This window comes from Mus caroli, unplaced genomic scaffold (genome assembly GCF_978045245.1).
Source record: "Mus caroli unplaced genomic scaffold, Mus_caroli_1 scaffold_18, whole genome shotgun sequence".
NCBI lineage: Eukaryota > Metazoa > Chordata > Mammalia > Rodentia > Muridae > Mus > Mus caroli.
The window spans coordinates 80408648-80416889 of NW_028227273.1; the positions used below are offsets into that span (position 1 = coordinate 80408648).

The 8242-nt window shown below is 44.1% G+C and overlaps 1 pseudogene; it reads right to left on the reverse strand.

Annotated features, from left to right (window-relative positions):
- Window positions 1–5952: 5952 nt before the first annotated feature.
- On the reverse strand, window positions 5953–8242 carry LOC147000528 (DNA-binding protein SATB1 pseudogene; annotated as a pseudogene).

Genomic DNA, 8242 nt, shown 5'->3' on the forward strand with positions numbered 1-8242 from the left:
GGTAGCATTTTCACAAGAGTCCCTTGTGAGAGCTTGGTCACCTCTATCTACATGTCTACCCTTTATGCCTTCAGCATCCCAAAGGAGCACTGGGACCATGTCTCCTTTCACAGCCCCATCCTGGTCCCTGGACTCCCTGAACATACTCACGGAAAAGCTCATTGCCTAAACAGTCTCCTGGTCGTAGATGGTCAAGTATATGGACCACTCAAGATTGCTGGAATGAAGGTGTGTTTTATTGTCATGGCACAAGGTACACTGACCAGCTGGAACTGGTCAGTGGGCTGGTGTGTGCCCTCACCCTCATGCCTACTGTGCTTTAGCAAGGAGGCAAAGCAACGTCCAAATCTCAGGGTGTGGGTGAAATGGAATGAGGAGTTGGGGAGTCGCTAGTCAAAGAATATAAAGTTGGAATGAACAGGGAATAACTTTGAGTACTGTTACTTGGTAAAGTATGACGCTCAGCAGTGTCCTGTAAAAATGCAAAGGAACTTTAAGGATGACTAGGCATGTTTGAGTGTCAAAAAAAATGAATAAAACATGTGGGAAACTTTTTGGAAAAGTAAAATTTATATACTGGGATTAGTGTTTCTGTTTCTGTATTTTAATTTGCTGTGGTATTTAGCTCTGTACAGACATCCCTTAGAAACTAAGAATTGGTGCTGACCCAAGACCATCTCTTCCTATACATAATCTCCCTATTAGGGATATTATGGCTCTGGCTTCTTGTGTCCTCTGGTCTCTGTACCACCTCATTTTCTGCCAAACCGTACCTAAGACTTCCTCTGTGCATTCTCAGGTAATAAAGTGATTTCAGACACACATATACCTATGAATTTATGATACAATTAAGCAAAATGTGGATTGGCAGAAGAAATACTCCTAGTTTCAAGTGATTGTGTTCCTATACAAAGTATTTCTACCTTTTTATTCACAGAACTGGGAACTAAATGACAGTCTTCAGATTGCCATAACTTTTTAAGCAGTATACAGCTTACTGCCCCCACTCACCCTGTGATCCCAGGAAATCGCATACAGGGCAGGTTGGAGAACAGAAAGTCAGAAGTAGCCCACGGTTGCTCATAACCATTAATGGTGTGAGAAATTAACACAGGAGTTGTGAAGGTTGATTGAAGCACCCTACAAGACATTATTGGTACAGTAGGCTCTCTAGAGGTGGTTGAGGTGTAGGGGAAGGTTCTCCATCATGGGGAAGATCAGGAGGCAGGATCCTGACTGAGATAGGGAAAGAGAATCCTCCAGATGAGCTGAGTGAGTATTCAATGCCACAGTAAGGTGATTTGTGTTCTACAAGCACTAAGGGGACGCCGTTTTTCTTGAGAAGGCAGGAGCAAAGTCTACAGTTCTGTGAGCCAGTGAGCTAGCCTGGCAAAAGCAGCTGTTGGTGGGCATAGCAAATGCGTATGAGCCTGTGAAAGATGTCTTCCAGGACTTAGCCATATCCTTTAGTCATTGGGAGAAGGCAAGGAAATGCCAGGGAACCTTAGGCGACTCAAGGGCTTTTCAGAACAGGTTATGGCAGCTTCAGCATCAAATGCTGATGAGGGTGACGAGAGCCAAAGGAGATTGAAACCACCCCTCTCTGCTCTGAGGAATGTGGGAACCTAGGAGACCTGGGGTTGGCTTGTTGGCACTGTGTTTTGTCTTAGCTTGAGCTCCCTCAGGATGGAGACCAAATCGGTCTGCTTTGTTTTTAGGATCTTAGGGCAGTTGACCTGTTTTCTCCTAACTGCCCTTATGGCTCCTTCCTCCCCCTTCTGCTTGGTGTATCTCTGACCTCTCATCTGCTCCTTCCACATATCAGGGTCTCCTGACTTGGCACCTCTCTCAGCTCTGCTGAACATCTGCATACTGCATACGGAGCATATTTAGTACAGCTGTTAATACCCAGTGTTTACATAATCCTTGTTGTTTCCTTCTTAGACTACACTGCACAACAAATAGATCAATAAAGTGAACAAAAATATAAATACCATGAATGGCAGTGGCTGCTGAGCAGAGATTCTCAACCTTACATGATCTAAAATCAGGCTCCCCTCCACTACCACAAGATAGAATGTACATGCTTGGACTGCAGTAGTAAGAAGGTCCTGTTGAACAGGGGAGAGCAAGGGCTTAGAAGACACAGGTCTCTCTGGAAACTGATATGTGACCAGCCAGGGCTTGGTGGCAAACTGGAAGCAACATAGACACTGAGGGAATGTGAGCTTAGGCCACACAGGCTAATGGCCAACACCTGAAGTCTACTGTAACAGTTATGGGGACACTACAGAAGTCATCTTTTTTTATTATTGTATATTTTCTTCATTTACATTTAAAATGTTAACCCCTATCCAGGTTTCCCTACCCACTGGAAACACTGTTATCACACCCTCCTTTCCCCTGTTTCTATGAGGCTGTTCCTCTACCTTCCCTGCTACATCCACCGCAATAGTGACTGGCAGGACAGGACTAGAAACCTGGATGCAGTCCTGAGCCGAAAAGTTCTTGGAAACTTATTCTCCTGGAACTGTGGCATCCCATATAACGAATGCTCCAAACTGGTCCTTGCAAATGGATCTATATGCTTTCTTTCAGTATTGTTTTATTTGGCAATGACTTGCCAAATACCTAGGCAAAATTGAACTTTGCTTCCTGGCCTTCACCAATGCCCTAGGTAGTCCTTGAGCCAACCCTGGGCTTGGAATTCAGTAGGAATGTTGCCTATTAGCTGGGCGGTGGGATGCAGAGGCAGGTGGATTTCTGAGTTCAAGGCCAGCCTGGTCTACATGTTCCAAGACAGCCAGGGTTATACAGAGAAACCCTGACTCAAAAAAACCAAACCAAACAGGAGAAAGAATGTTGCCTCTTCAATGACCTTCAGAATTGCCTCTAGTATTGTAAGAGAGATAGTGAAAGAAATCGGGAATTACTATCTACTATATAGAGTTAGAAAGCTCAGGGCAAGCTTAGCAAAGTAAGTTTAGAATTCTTATTATTGTTATGATGGCAGACTACATTACTTATTAGTAGAAAGTCCCCCTACACTACCACTTAGAATAAAAACCAAGTTGCTCCCATATACAGAAATTTACAATGGTTTAGGAAATAGATCGGGCAGTGGTTTTAGTGTATTGCATTATTAATGAGAAGGTTAGTTAGAGCACAACTCCCTAATAAGAACCATTATTTGGGCTTGAAAGCCCTTGCCCAGGGAGTGTAAAGACCTCACACCTGGCTTCTAAGAATGTGGCTGTCCTTAGATAGAGCTGACTTCTTCTCAGTTGTTTTATTGCCCAGTTCCTGCCAGTCTTTGTGTTTGCATTCCTCTGTTTTGTGTTAGAGTCATTAAGCATCCGTTAATCTCATTGTACCTTGCCCATGTGTCATTTAACTTCCCAAGTTTCTTCTGTATAAAAGGTTTGATGCTCGATTGGACAAATTACATTCAGATACACTACACTCTCTTGTGTCCCAAATTTGTTTGTCATTTCTTGCCAACTCTTTGCCCACCTGTCCGGAATCCCGAGTTGTCTCAAAGATTGAGTAGGGCCCAACTGAAGCTGGTGGTACTACCCACCCACTCCCACCTCCCCTCCTTTGATTCCCGTACACTGGGGCATCTATCAAGCCTTCATAGGACCAAGGACCTCTCCTCCCATTGATACCTGTCAAGGCCATCCTCTGCTACATATGCAGCTGGAACTATGCGTACTCCTTTGTTGATGGCTTAGTCCCTGGGAGTTCAGGGTGCAGGGGTGATCTGGTTGGTTCATATTGTTGTTTTTGCTATGGGGTTGTAAACCCCTTCAACTCCTTCAGTCCCTTCTCCATTTCCTTCATCAGCGACACCAGAGCTCAGTTCAATGGTTGGCTGCGAGCTTCCTCCTCTGTATTTGTAAGGCTCTGGCAGGGCCTCTCAGAAGATAGCCATATCAGGCTCATTTCAGCATACTCTTCTTGGCATCCACAATAGTGTCTGGGGTTGGTAACTGTATATGGGATGAATCCCCAGGTGGGACAGTCTCTGGGTGGCCTTTCCTTCAATCTTTGCTCAACACTTTATCTCCATATTTGCTCCTGTGAGTATTTTGTTCTCCTTCTAAGAAGGACTGAAACACCCACACTTTGGTCTTCCTTCTTTTTGAGCTTCATGTGATCTGTGAATTGTATCCTACTTAATTGAAAGTTTTGGGCTAATATCCACTTATGAATGAGTGCATACCATGGGTGTTCTTTTGCGATTTGTTTACCTCACTCAGGATGATTTTTAGTTCTATCCAGTTACCTAAGAATTTCATTAATTCATCGTTTTTAATAACTGAGAAGTACTTCATTTTCCGTATCCAGTCCTAAGTTGAAGGACATCTGGGTTCTTTCTGGCTCCTGACTTTATAAATAAGGCTGCTATGAACATAGCAGAACATGTGTCCTTATTACATGTTGGAGCATCTTTTGGGTATAGCTGGATTCTCAGGTATTACTATGTCCAGTTTTCTGAGGAAACACCAGACTGATTTCTAGAGTGGTTGTACCAGCTTGCAATCCCACTAGCAATGGAAGAATGTTTCTCTTTCTCCTCTTCCTCGCCAGGACCTGCTCTCACCTGTTTTTGATTTTAGCCATTCTGACTGGTGTGAGGTGGAATTTCAGGGCTGTTTTGATTTGCATTTCGATGACTAAGGATGTTGAACATTTCTTTTCTTTTTTGTTTAACCATACAAACAACTTTAATCATGTAGTTACAGTCAATAACCACTCCTAATCAGCACATTTCTGCATAAAAAAAAACTGTGATACACTTATAAAAACAGCAGATGTAACAAAATAGCTGGTGTTTTCATAGCCATAAACTCATAAAAAATAAAGACACCTTTATACAGAAAACTTTATAAGGATGTCGCTTTAAAATTGATTGTAACCCAAAGGAAGACACATTGCAAACATCAATTATTTTCACATTAATTGCATAATTTTCTAAGGTGATCTAGTAGTTTTATTTACCTACGCTTATTTGCATGATAGTAAAAATTGCATACAACAATGAGACCGAAGCTTCTAGAGTGAATTGCTTGGATAATATAGACTTTGTATAGGCAACTGTGTAAAGCACATTTTCTCTATTTAAAACTTTTAGGACACGTTGTTTTACTGCCCATCAAAATACAGTTATAAATTGAAAGGAAATCAGGATGGGAAAGCAAAATTACATTTAACAGAAATCTCCAAAAAACTTAATTATGACATGATGCTGCAGGAGCTACAAATAAATAACAAGGACTAAATTGTGTTTCACATTTTCTTTCCTTAAAAAAATATCATGTAACAATGAGGATGAAAAAAATTACAGTGAACTTTTATTTCCAAAATAAAAAACAAATTTTAATTACGGCAGTGCCATACAATACAAGGCATTTGTTGGCATATCTCATCTTTAAACTGCATTCCACAGTCTATACTTCCTTCTTAACATACAATCGAGTAACTCTCTCTCTCTCTCTCTTTCTCTCTCTCTCTTCCTTTTTCTCTTTAAAATAAGGGCCAGTTTCCAAGACTAGTGTGGAGTGTTACAGAAGAATCATTAAAGAAAAGGCAATCATAATCACAGAAGTTATAATGCTTATTTGAGGCTCCAGAATAATAATAATCAAAAGGAAAACTGATTTCTGGTATCATGGTGACAGGGTACAGCACCTGGGTGCAGTCCTTGAACACAAATTCTACCAAACAATCCTTGATGCTTCACCTGGCACTGCCAAGCAGTTTTGTAAAACACAGTAAAATCTTGAGTGCTGGCTGTCCTGTCCTTCCAACTTCCTTCCTGTTTGTGCAAGTTTCCGAAGATTCATTGGCCAAACAATAAACAATGAAGGTTTGTGTGAGTGAACACAAGGTGGACTTCTCATGTTGTTAGGAAATACCAGTGGTGCGGCTGAAAATAATACTGTTCTCTCAGTCTTTCAAGTAGGCATTAATGTTTGTGCTCCCTTCCACCAACAGCTCTTCCTCTAGTTACACTGAGAAAAGAGCATTGGCATTTTTTTTTTTTTATCCTGGACGCTCTCTTCAAAATCCTTAAGCAACTCCTCATCTTTGTACTGGGCTACATCCACCTCCAAGCCGGAGTTGTCCTTCAGCTTGCCTTGGTGCTTAATGTAGTACTGCTGTTTCTTAAAGAACTTGATGATGGTGTACTTCGGGAGGTCCAGCTGTGCAGACAGAGTCTGGATGGCCTCTTCATCTGGATACCGGCCCACATCTTGGATGAAACTCTGAAGGATCCTCAGGGCTTCCACGGAAATTTTGGTTCGTGGCCTTGTCTTCTGCTCGTTTTCCTCATCGTACTGTGCGGAGGAGGCCACGTTGGGCTGCTGTGGGGGGAGCCTGGGGCCTGCCTGGGGCTGTGGCTGTGGCTGTGGATGAGGTGGCTGCTGCTGCTGCTGCTGCTGCTGCTGCTGCTGCTGCTGCTGCTGCTGCTGCTGAATCTGTTCTGCTGGAACATGGATGATGTGCGGAGGTCTGTCGCCATGGTGATGCATAGCATTGCTCTCCTGCTCATAGATGGCTTCGCGCTCAGGCTGGGGCAGACTGAGGAATCTTCGGATCATTTACAGGTTCTCCCACAGGGTCCTGTTTTCTGGAGAAGGGTCTTCTCTCCAGTGCAACAGCTCACACAGCCATCCCTGGCTTTTTGTGGCGGCAACCTTTGCACACAGTGCTTGGAACACTTTAGCATGCTTCATTTCCTGCTGAATCTCGTCATAAATGGACACATTAATGTTCATAGTATTGTTCTCTGGCTTCCCATTTCTCTCAGTGGCAAAGGTAGCTGTTTTCAACTGGGGAGGGCGGCTGGGTGGTGTGCACAGCAGCGTGGAAATACCCATGGCTGAGGCTGCGTTCAAGCTCCGTTCCCTCTCATCCTGGTATATCCAGTCTCTTTCGCCTTCCAGAAATTCTGCATAGCCCGAAGTTTTACCATCAGAGACTGGGATGCAGTCTTGGGGTCCTCTTCCTTTCAGAGGATTTCAGAAAGCAATCCCTGAGTTCGATTAAAAGCCACGTGTGCAAATACTGCCTGTGAGATTCCCGCTCATTTCAGTTCATCCCGCACCCACTGGTAGATTCCAGAAGAGACCTCTGTGTTCATGGAAACTTGCTGCTCCAAAGGCTTGTTTATAGACCTACTGACAGGGGCAGGGTGTTTAAAGTACTGCTGGATTAAGGACTGACTGCTGGGCTAAGAGTCTGTTCACTGCACACAGCTGATGCAGCAACTGAGCCATCACCAGCTGTTGGTTGACCAGCTGAGGACTGATCAGTATTGACACAAGCCCAGGGTACAGATCCAGAAGAGGGGTCCAGACAGAGGACTGAGTGCCGTGGGAGAGCTGCGCAGAGAATGGAGCCTGCTCAGCTGTGTTTCCCAGGACAGGCTGCTGGCCAAAATTGACGTGGTTGGCACCTTTCTGGGATAGATCCATCTCAGCCATCATATCCTTTGTCTTCTTGAAATGTTTGTCCCACCTTCCAAATGCTTGACATTTTGCTGCTGAGACATTTGCATAGTACGTGCTGTTCACCATGGAGATCATGCTCTGTCAAAGGGGGCACTCCTTGGCCAACGCACTCTGGTTCATAGCTTTCAGTAAGTCCTTTAGAGCATTCTCTACTGTGGTGTGCGACCATTGTTCAGGAGGCAAGTCTTCTAGTTTAGGGCAACTGTGTACCTGGATTTTGAGGGTGACCACATGATATACATCTTGAAGCAAGTCTGCCACCAGGGGCATCAGGGGTATCTGTCACATATGACACTGGAACTGGATTCCACTTCCCAGCCTGAATGAGCCCTTTGGCTTGGGCAGCAGAGCTGTGTGAGTAGCCTAGAGACAGACAGCAAGGCCATCTCTATCAGCTGGTTGAAAAGCATATCCTTTCTCACCAACACAAATTCTGCGTGCTCCTCCTTGCAATCATACTCAATGGTGTTTTCATAATGTTGCAGCATGCAGAAAACTGGGAACCTGGTTCCTTTCGTAAGGTTGGTTTTCATGAGATGGCCCAAGTGTTTTAAAGGCACTCCCTGCATCTTTCCACCTGTGCTTCCAAGCCTTCCTCTTCCTAGTGGGCTCTGGTTCTGCTCCAGGCGGGCAATCTTGGTGGGTGGACCCTTCGGATCACTCCCATTGTCAGACATTTCTGAATGTTCTTTCCCCTGAGTTGCCTCTCTCAAATGATCCAT